A 19,990-nucleotide genomic window follows, 5' to 3' on the forward strand; every position below is an offset into this window, starting at 1 on the left:
TCTGTTACTGCATTAGAACGGAGTTGTCTTAGTGACTTTTTTGTTAAGCTTCTAAATAGTCGGGAGCAGTTTTCCGAGCATTGCAAAAGCAACGTGTTCAATTGGAAAAGAACTTCATAAGCGATGCTCAGTGGATACATTTTTCAAGAACACACGACTTTTTACCTCAAGGAGTTAAATTTGTTCAAATTGCGATCAAAAGTGCATAATCTAAAGTTTGTCTGCAAAAACCATTCTAACAAGTTTGGTAAATTGTATCCTGTCTTATGATTAATGCTTTCAAATCAGAATAACATTGACTTGCAGGTTTGAAGCATCTATGATGGCAATCGAAGGAATTTGTTCGTTTCACGCCGCAATCCCTTTAGATGCTGAAAAATTGGAATGAAAACATTTTCAAGCTCCACAGAATTTGAAATGTTCAATGTATGCAAAAAGAAAAGACAATCTGAAGATGATTTAACTTGCAGAGTTGGAACGAAAAAAAAAGAAGAAACAAATTAGTTATACTTCGAATAAACATATTTCAAAAACCGATAATATTCAATACTGATGTTATGAAATCGCTTGGTACATCTTTGTACCTGAAAATATTCACATTTTCGTAGATTTCACCACGGTGAAATTGGCTAACGCGCCGTTGTACTGAAGCGGAGATTGCTGGTTCAAGTCCTGCCGGTGAGCCGTTGTATCTTTTTCGAAAAATTCATGATATTTACGGCTTATGTTCTTTCGTTCTTTGATAGCTCATTTTTCTCTAATTCTTTCCATCATCTACGAAAATGCTGATAATATTGTTTTCCGTTCATTCAAAATGTTTTTTCAAATTTTCTTTAGTTATAAAACAAATCATGAAAACAAAAAATCTGTTCAAGCATGGAAGATGTGACTAAAAATTTCGACGATTGTTGCACTCTAGTGAAACCACTGAGCGCTGCGAGTAAATAATTGTTAGACAATTCAACTTAAATCTTTCAAATCTTGAAAACAAGAAATATTATATTGGGATTTAAATTGGATCTTACGTAAAATTTTCTCAAAAAAACAATGAAATCATAAAATTCAAGAAAAAAATATACTTTCCTTGCGAAAATTAACGTTTTATTTTAAGAGCTATGTTTTGACGTTTAAAACGTCATTATTTCAAAAAATGAATAACATCAATTGATAGATTTTAATAAAATCTACACAACGCATATTTTGTCATTTTGGTATGATTTTTTAGTCCGGAGATATAGCATTTTAAAAATGATGAATTTTTCAAAATCGTGAAAAAAAGAAGGGAGGGTCCTGCAACGAGGGGTGGGCGGATCATTCTCAAAAATTGAGGATTTATTTTGTAGGCCTCAGAAAGTCTTTCGGCCAAGTTTCGCGAATTTTCGATAAGATTTTTTTTTTCGCTGTGCACACTTGACATGGAATGACCCATATGTATTAGTAGGCCAGCCAAAATATAGTTCTAAAAATTCCACAGAAATGTATGGAATTTTTTTTTAAATATTAGTTTTCTAGAAAAATTACTGATTTTAAAATTCTGCAAAAAAATATAAAAATATTAACCAAAGTATTTACAATCCATTAAGCGCTTATGCGGTTGAAAAACATAATTTTACGTGGATTTTTTATTGAGTCAAAAAATAGCCCTTTGCTAAATTCCTTATAACTGATTATTTTCAGAGGTCGGCATTAAAGCGCTATTCGCTAGTTAGTCCGCTACATTTTTGTTTTAATATTTATTTTTTAACTTTATTTCTGGAGAACTTACGACACAAACAACTCCATCACTTTATAGAAAATCATATTCATCAGCATTTCTGCTTGAATAATTGCACCTGGTAGAGTTTGTTTATCCTTTTTTTCAACTGAAATCCCGTAAGAAAATAAATTTGTCGAAAAAAAAGTAGCAGACTAATTAGCGATTAGCGATTTAACGCCAGACACTAGGAAAAAGCATGTATCAGCATTCTTCCTGGACTGATTACCAAGGATGGAAAAATTCGTTCACCAGCATGAACGCTAATGATTCTCAATCACCGCTCCGTTCACGATGATAGCATCGGCGATGCGAGCGTGAACAGACGACCGCTGATTGGTCGGATTGGCAATCCGAATGAATGAACTTTTAAATACGTTCGGGTGAACGAACCGATGGCCGAAACGTTCGCCGCAGTTAACAGGATCGTTTTTTATTTTCACCACGACGTTCGTTGGGTGAATTGATTCGCAAATGATTGTTGAAACACAATCGCCAAACGATTGCACGATTGCATTCGCGAATGTTTCTGTAACCGGTAAAGGATTGCACCATCAGGTGCTTGTTTTTCGGCTAATTTTGTGCGTGTTTTAGCCCCCGCGCTCGCTGACGGTTTGTTTTCTCATGATTTTATTATAATTTATTTTCGAATAAGAACATTCAGCACTTTTGCACATTGCGTAGATAACTAAACTGACAAAGGGGGGTTTGAAAATGTCCACTCTTGTTTACGAAGCGTAGGGATTTATCTTTTGGCTACTGGGACATTTTTTTAACCAAAATTGCCAAATAATCATTTAATTATGTTGAGATTGCAAGAATACAGAATACAAAATTATTACTTTTATATGCGTCACATAAAAGTTATAAAATCCCACACATAAATATTGTAAGCTGACATAGCACTCAAATATCTGCCTACATCTGGGCGATTACGTGCCTGCCTACTTGAAGGCGTTTTGTTTTGTTCGAATTGGTTTTCGGAAGGAAATAAAAAAATGTGAGGTATTGGGTCGAAATTTTTTAAAATTTTTATTGTTAATTGAAATAACTATAAAAATGCTAAGCCTAATACGTGCGTATGTTTCGCGTATCCCATTGGGACATAAAAGCGAATTCCGCACCGGAAAATCAGCAGCTAAGACGACGTTTATTCGACTGAAACAATATCGACGGCTTTGATCGACACCAGGCCGACGTCCTTGCCTCCTATTTTCAAACCCCCCATTGTCAGTTTAGTTTCCTACGCAATGTGCAAAAGTCCACACTTTTACTAATTATATGTTGAATGTTCCTATTCGAACATAAATTAAAATAACATCATGAGAAAACAAACCATCAGCGAGCGCGGGGGCTAAAACACGCACAAAATGATGGCGCAATCCTTTACTGGTTACGGAAACATTCGCGAATGCAATCTTACAATCGTTTGGCGATTGTGTTTCGACTAGTGAACCTACATATAAGAGAAGCGACGTCTGAAACGCAAAATTCCAATGGATACAAAAGAACTGTCAAAATCGATTCCAATCGATCCGAGCATTTTTCGCAGATCTTTTACCTTTCTTATTGAAAACTCAACCAAGGAAGGTATTGTGATTGTTGTTATAGTTCAAACAGATAATTTTAAAGCTGGTCATATGAATTTATGATTAGGTGCAATTTCCTAGGTGTTCCTAGTTAGAAAACTATCTGATTGTTAACGAAATTCAAGTCATTCATACCGTTTATCGCGATCCTTCGGGCATCGATTTCAATGTTGTTTTGTTGAATTGAAGGAGCGTTCACTTTAGAGCTTGAACATTGAGCCAGAAAACAGTGCTGAGGATTTTTTTGTTCAAGATTTTGGCGATGTTGCCACATACTTTATTTCAAAAGGGATCAGATGTCGCTTCTCTTATATGAAGGTTCACTAGTTTCGACAATCATTTGCGAACGTCGTGGTGAAAATAAAAAACGATCCAATTGAACGCGGCGAATGTTTCGGGTTTCGTTTCGTTCACCCGAACTTATTAAAAGTTCATTCATTCGGGATTGCAATCGTTAGTGTTCATTGTGGTGTGTTAACTTTTTCCTTTCCCGATTGCTTCGATTGGCAGTTAGAATTGAATGAGTTCACCACGGATTGCAGATTGAATGTACTTCGATCCGATTTTTCCCATGCTTGCTGATTACTTGTGGTGACATTTGTTTATCTGCTGGTTCAAAAGTTTGGTGAAAAAAATAAATGAAAACGATAGTTATCTAACAAAAACGGATCAGACAAATTAGCGATTAGCGCTTTAATGCCGAACACTGATAATTTTTAAATTTTGTAGGATCTAAAATGAAGTAGCATTCATTACAAGTTGCAACAAGTCATTTTTTCCGCATATTTTTACAACTATATTTGAAAAAAAAAATGCTTTCCAAAATTCGAATATTTTGCGGAAATCCTGCTAAATTTCTAAAGAAAAACTGTCTCGTAGTCAGAACATTGAAAGCATTTGAACATAAATTTAACTAATTGCCACACATGTGATTTCAAAGAATGTGACTGCATACTTATTTGAACAATAAGACCCCTCAATTTTCCATAAATTGTAATTTTGTTTCAAATCCCGTAGGTACATACATATCGTTCGAAATTCCATAACTATTTTTTACCCTGCGTTTACACGGCTATGTCGATTGAGGTTGAGTGCAATGATTTACCTTTTTCTCTACCTATCTTGGGCATAGCATAGGGGAGAGTGGGGATACTTGATCCCTTTTTCTTATTTTCACCATATTTTTTTGAAAAAATTTAGCAACTCGCACTCTTTTACATTTTCTGACAGCGTGTAACTTCCAGTTTCTATGCTCCTAAAATTAGAACGATACTTGAACCCGTAGATGAACTAAAAGCATTTTCGTGGGAGCAAAAAAATTGCGATATTTTGAAAGTTAGGGGAGACTTGATCCTTTACTCAGGAAGTCCTAATCCATGGATAAAATCAAACAAAACCTCAAGATAGAATGTTAATTGACTATTTTGGTCATGTTTGTTCTCATTTCACAATCTATAATTGTCAGAAAAAAAAATCTATAGCTTATTCTCAACCCTTATGACATTGCATACTTACGGGCGCAATTTTTTATAAACAAGAGAAAATCAATTATTTTAGCCCTTTTCTTCAGATAATTGATGGATGAATATTAGTTATCGGATAAATATTAGTGATCTCGTAATCAGCAATGACCACGATCCATTGAGAAGAAGAATATACCGGGAACATTTGTACCCATATATTAGGGATCAATTCTAGAGTTTGTTTTGATTAGGTCGTATGAACCAATATGACCAAAATCGAGTTATTCACTGCAAACGATTGATAAACATGTATTTTATCTTTGGTAAAAAATTGGTTTCATTTTATCATTAAATAATTTTTACACAATAATTTAAATTTAGGACGTATGTTGACTTTTTCATTTTTGAGTGCAATTTGGTTTTTGCGTCATTTTGCATTGCAGTGTATTTGCCGCGATGCAAAAGGTCGCTAAAAACAATTCGGCAGGTTGGTTTTTACGACGTAATGCTTCGTCGCAAAAAGTTCTTTGAAAGTGATGAAAATTCGTGTGAATAATAAAAGAAACTGTCTCCAGGAGTGATCATAGCTGTGCTAATATAATAAATGGCTCAAAATTGGTATTGGGTGAGTACCATAAGCTTCACTATTTCCACTGTGTGAATGGTCAGTGTTATTTTCTTCATTACAGAGGCAAACAAAATAATCAAGAGATGGATGCTTTTTCACACTCCTCGAACGACCAGTAGCACCTATGATAATGGTTGAAAATGTCCGGGTGGACTCCCAATGACCAGCATCACAATGCAGTAATTAGAAATTACCATCGATCAAGGATTTACGCGTACTAACTGAATAGGATTATCATTTAAAGCCTTTCTTCAATCAACTTTGAATCAATAAGTGAAGATTTGGGCCAATCACCTCAGTTTATGCACACAAAATTATCTATTGATCAAAAGGACGTTTGCGGCAAAAGAAAAATGCAATATGTCGTAAGTACATCTTCATTGATAAGAAAAGAATTAATTCAAGTTTCAAGGGCATCATCATGTTCTGCGTAAAGTTTTACATTAAATTTCGCATTAGCAGACGAATTGGACCAGCAATCATAAAATAAGAATTGAAAAGGTGTTTCGAAACTTTAACATCGATTTTCTCAAAACGTACCAAGTGGTTCATACGACCTAATCAAAACAAACTCTAGAATTGTACCCAAAATCAACATTTTAGAAAACTTTTTCTGAAACAAGTTGGGAGTTTTCCATCGCTTTGAAAATATTGTATTTTTAAGTTCATTTTACACTCAAAGATTGATGTATTGGAATAAATATTTTTGTTATAATATTTCCATGTTAGGAACATTTTAAAATGATGAGAAAAGATCTTCAAGTCACATTTTGTGAAATTTTTCAAACAAAGTTCAATAGCCCAAAAACTTATTTTGTTAAAAATTTTTGAGCTTCAACCATTGCTGTTTTTTTTTCATTTGGCACATTTTTCTAGAACATTTGATCTTTGTACGACATTCCAGTTTGGAGATATAGCTAAGGAATCAAGTATCCCCAGGGATCAAGTATCCTCATTCTCCCCTACTATACTGATTAGTGGGAACATTTGGGCGCCTATTTCTCAACCAAGCATATTTTCAATGCACGTGGTGGCGCTATGAAGCCTAGATGTGATTTTTTTTCTTCCTCATTCTTATCTCATTTGTACCTACCTACCTACCTAAGAGTCCGGCGCCGATTGACCGACGCATAGGGCTGAGATAAAAGATCTCCACTGCTGGCGATCCAGAGCCAGCGTCTTCACTTGCTACCAGCCAAGGTTCTCGTCAACTGTACGGATTTCAGCGGCTAGACTTCGCCGCCACGAGCTTTTGGGCCTGCCTCTTCTTCGATGCCCATCTGGATTCCAGTCAAGCGCCTCTCTGCAAATCTCGTTTTCATCTCTTCGCAGCGTGTGCCCAATCCATCTCCACTTACGTTCCCGAATCCCGATTTCTAGCGCCTTTTGATGACACTGGCGATAAAGTTCGACGTTTGAGATCCAGTTGCCAGGCCACCAAGCGCGGATGATGTTCCGCGCTTGGCGGCCCAAGTTTCACACCCGTACAGCAATACGGATTTGACGTTTGAGTTGAAGATTCGGATCTTGGTTCGTAGAGAGATCTGGCGTGAGCGCCAGATGTTTCGGAGACTCGCAAACGCAAATCGGGCTTTTCTGATCCGGGTTTCGATGTCCTTCTTGGTACCACCATCAGGCGTAATCTGGCTACCAAGATACTGGAAGCACTCCACCTTCTCAACCTGTTGTCCAGCTACCACGAAATTGGAACGATTTTCTGTGTTGATTTCCATCGACTTGGTCTTTCCGACATTGATTATGAGACCTGCTGCCTTGGAGCTTTCGGCGAGGTCGTCGAGTTTGCTCTGCATGTCTTGTTGTGTTTGGGCGAGCAAAACAATATCGTCAGCCAGGTCAAGGTCGTTCAGTTGCTCCATTGTTGAAGGATTCCACGGCAATCCTCGGTTCGGTGCACAGTCGATTGATCCAGTCAGAATCTCATCCATTACGATTAGAAAAAGTAGCGGTGACAAAATACATCCTTGTCTCACTCCAGCAGTTACCGGGATTGGTTCGGACAAGACACCGTCGTGCAAGATCTTGCACGAAAATGCCTCGTACTGTGCTTCGATGAGATGGACTAGTTTCTCTGGGACCCCTCGTCGTCTAAGAGCAGCCCAGATGTTTTGTACAGCACATATTAATGAATGATGCCTAGATGTGACCCAGATTGATATTTTGCCAATCGAATCAAAACCATCTTAAACGATTTTAAAAATTAAAACTATTCTGATTTCGTGTTATTTAAAGCAGCAATTGTTGTCTAAAAAGTATGAATTAATGGTATGACTGATTGCGGACGTTTGAAAAAACAAGTGGGAAGATTTACATACAATTTTGAAATCATTACGCCTAGAAAGTTAGTTTTGATGCATATCGAAAACAGAAAAAAAAAGAATAAGATGTTTTCAACAGAAATAAATCGAAAACATTTTTTGAACATGTTCTTAACTGAATATGTATCAAGCGCCTTATAAATTTTCAGAACAACAACAAAATCCGATGAAATTAAACAGACACTGAGCTGAACAAGATCCTGTCCTTTAAAATAGAGGATTGATGTTTTCAAAGTCCGAATGCAGAGAACTTTTTGATTTTTTGCAAGCATAAGTGAAAGTTATCAATAAAATGAACCACTTTTTCATAAAAAAAAGGTGAGCATATGCATTTTCCGGAATAGTTTTAAGTTAAGAAAATACACAACGTTCAACGTTTATAAATTGTTAGGCTAATCATACATAAACTTATACTGCAAAAATACTTCAGATTTATCAATAAAATTTGCTGAAACAAACAGGATCAAGCATAATATTAATTTCAAAGCCTTAGGGTACGAACACAGTGAGCGCGAAGCGAACTGCGAAGCGAAATATTCATTCACCGGATGAATTTCGCAAGTTCGTTTTTGAAGGCCGGCCACAGTGTACGCGAATTGCGAAGCGGTTCAACACTGAAAAAAACCTTCGGTCTTTTGCAAAAATTAATCACTCATGAAAAAATCTTTGCAAATTTAATTTGCAGAATCAAAACTGTGAGCGAGGAATACGTACCGCGCAAAAAAAAAATTAATCCGCGTTAATTCCGAAAAACCACGTTAATTCGGAAAACCGTGGAAAAAAAACCTTGCGCGTTCTAGGACCGCAGGGATAATGAAAAGAAATCTTAAGGTCATGAATACTCGGTGCCTGGACTTTATGAGTACGTCGGAGAATAGATTTTTGACACCCAAATCCTATATGGCGGCTTCAGCCTAACACCAAAATGCTTTGAATGACTGAAAATCGCATAAAACAAGCATAATGTGGATATTAGGTGAGAGGAATCAATTAGAAAAAGTCGAAATTTGCAGTCTGACGCTATGAAATGCCATCTTAAAATCCAATACGGCGGATTCCGCTCAACTTTAAAATATTTTAAATGACTGAAAATCGCAAGAAAAAAAATCTAACAAAACTATGACAAAAACATAACAAAATAATGAAAAAAAATTTACAATATAATAACAACAAAAATTACGAAACGCTGACAAAACTTTATAGAAATATGGCAAAGGTGACAAAAATATTACAACAATATGATTAAAATATACTAATTCTATGGTAAATTTTACAGTTAAAAAAATCTAACAAAAATTAAAAAAATTGACTGAATAATAAAAAAAAACAATCATTTCAAAACTCGAAATAAAAACTTTTACAAATATTTGACAACATTATGGAAAATATGAAAATTGAAATAATAATATGACAAATAGGGTAGGTGTACCCTCCTCCGTCGTATCCCTCTGATTCGTCGCAATTCAAGAATGCATGTTTTAGAGCCGAAGAAACACTTTCCACTTTAATTGGCTACATCACATGATAAACTTAAGCTTGTGAGTTTATTTTCTATCATAAATTTGTCACTTTTAAAACTATTTCTTAATTTATTTGATATTGAAATCGCGAAGTGAATTGAATTATTGACGCTTTCCGCCATATTGTAAAACGAACTTAGTGATCCCCCCAACGTGTTTCTTTGTTTTATCGCTTCCTGTCAATGCATATAACGATCAAAATCATAAAATTCGATAGAAAAGTGTTGAAATAAAATTAGAAAAATGATTTCAAACTAATCTGAACGATATAAATTTGTCAATATTCGATTGAAATCGAATCGCTCGGGCCCCATAATTCGTCGTAATTTTGCGACAGGAATAGGAAACCGTTTTGCAAGAATTGGAATTAGACCGGTTCATTTTTACTATTTTTTGCTGAACACAGTCGGACTCATAGAGAATGAACATAATGGATTTCCAAGTAATCACAACACAATACAGTAATTTTGTTTATTTTGAAGCTACGAACTTGATGCGCTGGGAGATAAGTGCAAAAAGTCTATTTATATTAATAAATTACTTGAATGTATTCAGCATTGCTTATAATGCATAATTTCAAATGAACAAAGAATTGATGGATTTTTTAGCTTAATGGTTGGTGTTTTACAAATTATTTACTAACAGTATCGTGCATAATTAAATAGACTTTTGGGTGCACGCAAGAATATCTCCAACTTTCACATTTCTAACGTTCAACTCCAATGACATTGTTTCTTCAAAATTATTTCATATTTTAAGATTTGATTATTTTTGGTTCTATTATCTGATGACACTAAACCTTTCCCAAGTGTTTGAAACATGAGATACATCAATTATTTGAAAATTAGACTTTTTAAACTTCTTGCATTCAAACTGCAATATCTCACATACGACCAAACGCTTTGCTCCACAGAATGGTCACTGAGAGATACTTGAAAACTAAAACTAAAACTTCTCCAGTTTTCAGACATTCTCTAAATGGGGATCAACTCGAGGAAACAAATTCAATTCCTGGACCGAAAACCTCGATTTTTATTGAATCTTTACGATGCATGGAAAAACGATGCAAAAAATTCCCGTTAATGGTCAAAATGACAAGAGAATTTGGATGAATGGATCATTTAAACTTTGAAATAAGAGTTCATGAGTCTCTGGTTAGGATCTCAATACAAGTTTGGATAAAAAATCGGTAGATATGATTTTTTGTACATATAGTCGTTCAAATTTCATTAAAATGAAACCCGCTTATATTCTGATTTCTACCATATAAGTTTTAATACTTGACTCATGTTTGCTGCATTTTTATAAATTCTCAGTGAATTTTCAACAAAAGATGTTTTGTCGTTTTTGACATATTACAATTTGAATGAAAAAAGTCGAAAAGTTTAATTTCAGTTGGATTACTCTACGTCATTTCCCAAAAAATTGAACCCAAACAACAAAATGTTAGAATAACGAAGCGTCAATTTCCGAAAAAAAAACATTTTTGCAAAAACTTTTATCGCTCGCAAAAAAACTCGAATAGATGAGCTGAACCAGTCTAATGCGCATTACACGCATCAACGTGGCGTTGCTTTGTGTCGATATCCTTCGCCAGGGCTCCCACATGCATAAGAATACACATGTTGACAAAACGCAAGTGTGATTCTGCCTCTCCTCAAATGTCTTACTATTCAGTCTCATTGCGTAGAAAAACATATAGTACTATTAAAAATGTTGATGTTCTTTAAATATATGCAGTTACTGTGTAAATTTGTGCCATGTAATTTGTGAAAAATGTTTGTTTGAATGTTATAAAATCTTATTTTACAGACAAATCTTGGATCATGGCATCCCAGTCCGTTGGAGAGTGTGTTGGTACAAAATACATTTGCAGGGTGGATTCAATTTGTAAGGTCTAATATTGTGCTGCCTGCAATTGCCTTAGCCAAGCAATGGTACCTAGCTACAAATTCGCTACCTTGGGATTTCTTGGCAAGTCCATTTTATTGCGACTTAGATCTCTCTCGAACTTTGCAGTTATCCTGCACGGTTGATCCGTGCGAAGTAAATAATCGCATTTGTATGAACCGCAACCGCAAAATTTCAAATCTATCCCTCATGAGGGAGGAATAGTTTGAGACAATTTCGGTAGAATTGAATAGAAGGTATAATACTTTGCTGCCTGCAGATGCATTAGCCAAGCAATGGTAGACCTGTTTAGAATAAAGCTATCCTTGTTTCATAGCTTATTGCGACTGGTTACTCGAGAGAACTTCTGCTGTTATCCTGCGCGGTTGGTCCGTTCGATGTAAGCTGATGCTAATTGCATGAACCGCAACCGAAAAATTTTAAATGTATTTCTGAAGAGGGTGGAATAAATTGAGACAATTCCGGTCTCCTTGTACGACGGAATTAGGGACCTGGTACGACAATGGAGGAACTTGAATGAGAAAAATAAATCATAAATTGACTCAAAAGTACGTAATGGATTGATCTTTTTCCTACATAGTTTCATAAAACAGTATTCGAAATATGGTTCAATGAATAAATATCAGTTTCAACTCAACATGGAAGGCAATTCTATTGAATTAATGAAAACAGCTTCCTTAAGCCGTTGTCTTAGGTACATTTACCCTATAATAACTTATCAAATTGAATTGTAACCGAACGATTTCTTGAATAGTCAAAAGACGGTTTGATGAAGCGTAAAAAAACTTTTAGTAAACGATTATTCAAACCGTGAAATACATTGGTTGAACCGTGAATTCCGAATTCACAGTATTTTTAATATGTCGTTAGGTTATGTTATTGTTAAAAACTGTTAACACACTTATATGGAGGAACTGTTCTACAAACAGTTGAGATAATGTACAAAATCCGCTTGTAGAAACGTTTTTCATGCATCGAACTGTTTTTGCTATAGTTTTCCTTAAAGTTCTATTGTATCTTAACATTTATGTCTATAGTTAAGAAAGGATTTGACAAAACGTTCTTCTAACGTTACAAAAACGGTATTCGGAACCGTGCGTGGATAAATCACGCACACATACACAAATGTGTTTGGAGTTTTAGGATTCGAATAAATAAAAACTTTTGGAATATGGAGAGCCGTAAAGAACGAACTAGCTTCGTTAACAGTTGGAACAAGAGAGAATTTTATTCAAATTTAAAACATGGGTCACTATGATTATTTCGCTACTATTAAACGCCTGCTGCGTTCAACAAAAACACCATTTCTTTTCACTTTTTGCATATTATTTTAATTCACATTTTCGTTCAGCTTTAACTCCTGCTCAGATAGGTACCGCATGCGTATTTTGTTTAGAAGTTACCAATGGTAATATTTAGATATCCTACGAGCATGATTAATTGAGCCAGAATCTTCACTGACCGCACACAGCTCACTGTAGAGGGAGGTTCTCACGGCTGGGGAACTCGGATTTCAAGTCCTTATATTAGTTCTGTCAGGTAATTTTATTGTCAAATTTTGATTATAATTTTGTCATAATTTTTTTTTCTCATTTGTCATAGTTTTGCCATTTCTGTGAATTTTTTCTCATATTTTTGTCTAATTTTGTAATATTTGTCATATTTCTGGCATAATTATTTTACCACATTTGGCGTGTTTTGTTCAAAGTTTTGTAAATTATTACTATTTTTTTGTCATATTTTTGTCATATTTTTAAATATTAGTAATGATTATTCATATTTTCCCACAGTTTTGTTATATTTAGTATTAGTACCATTCGATTTTCAGTTATTTATTGCATTTTGAATTAAGCGGAAACCGCCATATTTTATTTCAAAATGGCGTTGGACAACCAAATTCGACTTCTTACTTATTGAGTACTTTCATCCAATACCCATATTGTGGGAGTTTCATGTGCTTTTCAGTCACTTCCAGCATTTTAAAGTTGAGTGGAAGCGGCCATATTGGATTGCAAGATGGTGTCGGATAACAAATTCCAACTTCTATCCGTTCAACCCCTTCACCCTATACACATATTGTGGGGCTTTCATGCCACCGGTCGTTTATTGCCAGTTAGAATTTGTGTTTCAATTTAAAAAGACTGAAACCACGATTTTTTTTTTTGAAAATCCGCGCTAAAAATCCGCGCATTTTTCATTACCAATACAGAAAGTGATAATTAAATAAATAAACTTCTGAAAGAGATTTTTTTGATAAATCATTTTACGATAAAAAATATCCGAGAGAATAATTTCAGTGTATGTCCAGATGAACAGGATGAATTCGCGCGATCCAGCCGGGTTTTCGCATGAAAATTCGCTTGCACTGTGGCCGGTCGATGTTTTTTTCAACGTGTTTCAATGAAAAGCGGTTTGCCGCGCGAATTGAAAATTCGCTTCGCACTTCGCTTCGCGCTCACTGTGAATTCGACCTTACACTGTTTCGCATCTATGAATAAGTTCATAAAAGGCATAGTGTTTTCACTTGCCTTAATAAACGGGACAAATGTGAGCTTAGAAATATCTTTTTGTCAACATGTTTGCATATTTTACGTTCAACAAGAGTTGTTGTCTAACTAACAAACGAAAATTGATTTGCTTTAAGGATTTTAATTTTTTTTAGATTTATAAAAGTTCAACTATGGTAAAATCCGTTTGCACTTGCCCGGGGTATCTGAATTGAAAAGAAGATTGAAATTAAAAAATAGAAGCAAAAGAAACTAACTGTTAACATTCTCAGCGCAAAAATCTACATTCTAAGGTTCTTAGTGATTTTTGCATGAATTTCTAGAAAATATTCATACCACCATCGAAGCATGAACAGATTTTTTTTCGATCTATTCAATTTTTGAAAATCTATTTTTCAATAGATTTTTAATGAAATGATAAGGTCAGTTAGTTGAAATCTTTAAAAAGACTCTCATCACAAAAGAGAGAAAAAGTCGCCAAATGTTGTTCGGCATTACTTGAAGTTGTTATGTGTCATATCTACAAATTCGAAAACATTATTTACATGATTTTATCATGAGAAGGTAATTGGGTACGAGATATGTTTTTATGAGCTTTACAAACATATCTGCATTGCAGTGTTAAGATGGGAGGAACAAAGGGAGTTCCATATGAATTGCGTTGAATAGCTTTAAAATTTATCAGGGCTTCCATACAAGTTTGTTGACATGAATCGAGAATTTATCGAGCAAAAGGAAGAGAGGTTGTTTGCATACGAAAAATTTGAGACCCTTCCTTATTTCTGGGTAGAGTTGGAAAGAAGATCTTTATTCATATCATATTTGGCATAATTTGAAAACTTATGAGACAAATAAAGCTAAATGTTGCGTCATTTAGAAACAAAAAATGATTTAATAGTAGCACTTCTTGCATTGTAAGAGGGAAAGGACTGGAAGTCTATATCATTAAAACATACATTTTGACATCATTATAAACTTTTTGAAGCTTATAAAAACAGAGTAAAATTATCAGATCTTGAAAAACAAATCTAAAGATCGATTCTAAGAAAATATTATTAAAACATCTTTGAAATGTAGTTGGAAACTTCAGGTGCTGCTCTTTCTTTCTTTTTTTAAAGCATTCGCTTCTAAATTATGTTGAAATTTGGTTTGAAACGCTGTCTAGGCAATAAAACTGAATTTTAATTATTTCAACAAATTTTATTGAACTTTGGAAGGTGGAGCAAAGCACACGGGGTCAGCTAGTCTATATAATTTAAAAAAATGAATTTCTGTCTGGCTGTTCCCTATAGACTCGAAAACTACTGAACCGATTTACTTACGTGAAACTTGAAGTATGTGGATATTGGAGGCCGGGGAAGGTTTCTATAATAATTCAGGAACCCTCCCTCTTCCTGGAAGGGGGGAGGTGGTCTCTCATATAAAAGTAATAAGTCTTCATTACTCGAGATCTGATCGAGCAAATAATACTAAACTTGGCATGGATGGGTACTTGGGTACGGGGAATGTTTCTAAGAATATTTGGTACCCCTCTCTCCTTCCAGTGCACTAGTAGTATAACTATGAATCTAGCTATCCTGATGTCGAATGACTTCCCGTCGTTCATCCGCGAATCTTCTTCGCTCAATCATCCAGTTCACTCTCTTGCGTTTATTCATCTATGTTTTTCTCTCACAGCCACTCAAATAGAGTGAATGAGTTGATTGAATTTTACACTTTTAACTTGAAACAATCAGCTTCTTAAAAATAACTTCATTTACGGATGCGATTGAACAAGTCGAATGAGTAATCTCCAATAAATAATATTTCGATTGTTTGAGGTTGTTCTAACCAATGCGATTCTAGTATATAAATTTAAACTATTTATATTTCATATTTGTTTTTACTGTCAGGACATAACTACCACACTAGATAGTGGAGCACAATGCTCTGTTCTAGGCCTAGGATCTGATTCATTACTAAAACAGCTCTAGTTCAACTACCTTACTCAATGCAGCTGGGAAATTATTGCCAGTGATCGGTTGTGTTGATTTACCTTTTGAATTTGACAACAAAATTAAAGTTACGTTAATCGCACGAATCGCACCACAACTTAACCGAAGATTGATGGTAGGAGCCGACCAATGTGGTGGAAAGAAGGTGATGAAGAAACACGCACACTAATACAGAACTCGTTATTAAAGAAGTAAAAAGGTAAACAAAGCCTACGTCACTTGCCAGGATGTTTATGTATCCTAGGCGAGAATCGTAAACAGCAGTTGGCAATGATTTTTTTCTCTATGGTTTTCGCTGTTGATTGTTTGTTTGGAAATGCAACTGACGTCACGAATTGTCATGGTTTCAATGTTTACAATAAAAAACTTTTACTAACACTTAGCACGGGATTTCCATCGCCACCTGAGATGTGTATACAGGTTGGGAGCCGACATCATCACTTATTCGAAAACGATGAGATAGCTACAACAAAACAAGAAATTCAACTCACAGTTCTCAGAAAGCTCAGTTAGAAAACATAAAGAAAATGTTCAAAGTTGCCATCGAGGGAGAACCCCTCGGTGTAACACCAGTTATTTCTCATAAGATCTTGAATTCTTTTCGCCCGGATTTTCTTTTTAACATGTTCATAGTCACATTTAAATTCACTGGAAAATGAATGTGATACAACTCGTGCTTCTTTTCTATTCGGGTTCGCAACGTTTTTTTCTCTCTTTCCGCCACATTTTTTTATATTTATTTATTTGATCATTGGGATTTTAACATCTATGGGGTCATTCATCCCTCAAATTTTCGCCACATTGCTGGAAGCGTTGGTTTTAGAAGAAAAAAAAAGTTGAACATGTAGTAAGCATTGCGAATTGCTCCCACAGTTACCGGTTACCGTTTCCATGGATTCTTCGTTTGTTAGGAAAATAAAACATTTATTTTTTGTTAGCACTCAAACACGTAAGTTCAGTTTTATTCCCAGCGTTTTCGATTACAAGTGTATTATAGTTTTGTAGTACGTCGAAATGAATACTCGATCGTATGATGTGTTAGTATGGTTGGATACCTAGTTTTGTTAGGAAATATGATTTTTTTTAAACTTCCAGAGCCAGTCGAAAGCAAAACCCATATTGGTATTCACAGTTGTCATCTTCTTACAAATTCTCCCAATCAAATCAAGGATCAAGTAAATGCAGGTGCTCCGCTTACCACCTGCTTGCTGCTGTTCGACAAATGGCTCAACCAAATTTTGCCAAAACGAGGCTTGGTGCTTCCCAAAAGCAACCAGAAAAATTCGGTAGTGAACGTTGCGTTTGCCACGTGGAGTGATTGGGACTTGGGGCATGTTTGAACAACGAATGCACGCGAAAAGGGATCAATAAACCAGCTTACTTTGGTCAATGGATTGATGTAAGGGACATTTATAGGGTGCGTTTCAGTTGATACTTACGCTGAGAGTTTCATTGATATGAATGTTTCTCTCTCCATCCAGATTTTTTACCATCGGTAGTCGAGTTTCCCGGAAGCACTAGCCCAGAGGGGTCTACGATTCGAAGGTAAAGAACACTGTGGACTTGACGATGCAAAAAATCTGGCCCGGCTGATAATGCGGATGGGACAAGATGGTGCCCTACCCTTCTTGGGATGATTTGATTATTACCTTGTTATCTTACCTTATCTTTTTGTTTAATTAGTAGCTTGTATAAGTGAATACATGCTTAGATTATCGAAGAAATTGAGAAAAAACCTTTCTCTTTAAAAATGTAACCTGTAATCTGTAAATGTACCTAAATCTCATTTCAATTATAAACAAAAAAAAACCTATAGTTTTTCTGGATTTTTATTTTAAAGGTGGCTTGTAGCCGCCACTGACCGATCCCTTACTGGCGTACGACTTAAGCGCCACTCCGTTAGGAGATCGTATGCCACGGTTTAATATGCCCGGTGAGACTCCGCTAAGGGCGAGTCCATAAATTGTCCTTAGAAGTGATTAAGGACCGGATCAGATAGGGCTTTCCAAATAGCTAACCCAAAATGCGACGAAACTAACACATTATGACGAAATTGCTACCAATCAACATAAAATCCTTAGAAAAACTCAGTTATAGATCGCCCATACCTGGCAATCTCATCACTGAGCTAACGACCTCCCATTCCCCGATTGTAAAGGACAGCTTATTTGCGCATGAAACCCCCAGGTCCTCCCCAGACTACCCCAGTATGGTCAAATTCTTCAATCAATAACGAAAGCGAATCACTACTTACTATTACAATTCATAGATTTTATTTCCTACGGTCTTCGATTATGGCATTTTAAATCTATCTAATCCTACTTGCGTGCAACATTAAATAAAACGCCTAAAGGTATCCTTATAAATCGTGCGTGCTTTGGCGACAAGCTTATAGCAACATATACCGTATTTGTTTATGCCGAGTGTTGCACTAGTGTTGCACTGGTGCACCACTAGGTGCTGTCAAACTGTTTGTTTATTCGGACGGTGTTGCACTGGTTTTGACCTGTCGGAGTTCTGCTTACGGACGGTGGCCCACCGATAATTTTGCCAGTGTTGCGAGAGAGCGTGTGAGTGAGTGAGATAGCAATACACTGGCGACGATTTGTGTTTGTTTTTATCGGGTACGGTGGAACACTCCACGAGTGGAGAAAACAAATACAGTAATAGCTTGTCGCGCCCGGGCTTTTATGTTTCCAGAGGGGTTTCCCTAAACAAAGGCACGGGAATTTCGACCTCACTTCTGGCTTTACATTCGTGACGGGACTATGTTAACCGTCGGCTAGCATTAAACATAATTCAACATGGATCTTTAAATATGGATGACCCCTTTGTTGAACATTAAAGCTCTCCAATTAGAATGGGCTCACCGAATGCTGCGATCCTGTTCCTTGCTGGACGAAGATGAGAGCGTTGGCGATGTTGAATGATGACTCCTTAGCGGTGATGAGTCATCATGCTCTCGGAATGCTGGCTGGCGAGTATTCGGCGACCTCGATGGCGATTTTGGCGAACACCGATGATGTTAGGTGCTGGCTGGTGATTTAGCGCCCGCTGAAGGTGTTGGCTAACATTCAGCGATGATGAAACTCGACAAACGAGTTGTCAAGTGTCGTTTGACCTGCGGTCAAAGGTCGACGACCGACGCTGTGCTGCCTTGCCTTGACCTTGAACAGCACTTGGGTTGGTAATTGGTTGGCTGTGACAACTGTTGGCCCACACGGCCACGTGGAGTTCCCGGCACTCCCCCGAGACGCGATGTTGACGGAGCGCCTCGCTTCAGACGGGTCTGAACGTCGGGTGTTCCTGGTGTGGCGGGAAAATTAAGCAGCGGAGTGCTGCGTGATCCATGGATTGATCCGCTTCTGGTGGGAAAAATGTGCTGTGCCTTCTTCGACACAAAGAAATTAAAACAACGCACGATTTATTCTCACACGCACAATTTACCTGCAGTTTTTATGATGCAACGAATCACACGCTCTAACTATCTAGGCACGCAACTTCCCTAGCTTATATACCTAAACATACGAATAATAATTTAATTATAATTGAAGGTTCTGACCGCACTTCAATTTACCAAAATTCGGACCCAATCAATCTCGGCCCACGCGCACTTCCACTGCCGATCACACTCAAGAAACGTTTGATCGTCTCCTTGAGCTCTCAGAACAGGGAAGGTGATCTTGCTACGAACGCCCTCGGCGGAAGTTCATAATCCCTGAGAGTTCTATGAGATTATCTCAAGAGATAAGAATTTCGGCAGATGCATTAGAATCGCAGTAGCTAATTGGTTCTAACTAAAACAATTCAACACCTCGCGGGAGAATGTATGAACGTCTCCTCAGCGTATCGAACCGCATTGCTCAAACCGTCGATCGCGCGAATCGATATTATGTTCGAGATCGATCGAGGGGCGGACAAACTGGGCCTACTTTAAGGCGGAGAGTAAATGTTGAATTTTCGAACATGCGGACTGCTACAGGCTCCCGTTCTGTGAGATATTTAAGGCCTGTGCAAAGGTAACGATATTATACGTTTTTATCAATCCTTTGCAGTCAAAAACTCAATTTTGGTTATATTGGTTCATACGACCTAATCAAAACTAACTCTAGATTTGTATTAAACAGGCTAGCCAAAACTCATACAGGTAAACTTCTCATAACTTTAGGTACTTACACTTACCTACGTTTTCATCAATATTTTTCACTTGACTGTATCATATGAGCTAAAAACTTTGGCAGGCAAGATTAACCTGTTAATAATGTGGATAAAAATCAAACTAAAAGGCA

This window comes from Uranotaenia lowii, chromosome 3 (assembly GCF_029784155.1).
Source record: "Uranotaenia lowii strain MFRU-FL chromosome 3, ASM2978415v1, whole genome shotgun sequence".
Taxonomy (NCBI): domain Eukaryota; kingdom Metazoa; phylum Arthropoda; class Insecta; order Diptera; family Culicidae; genus Uranotaenia; species Uranotaenia lowii.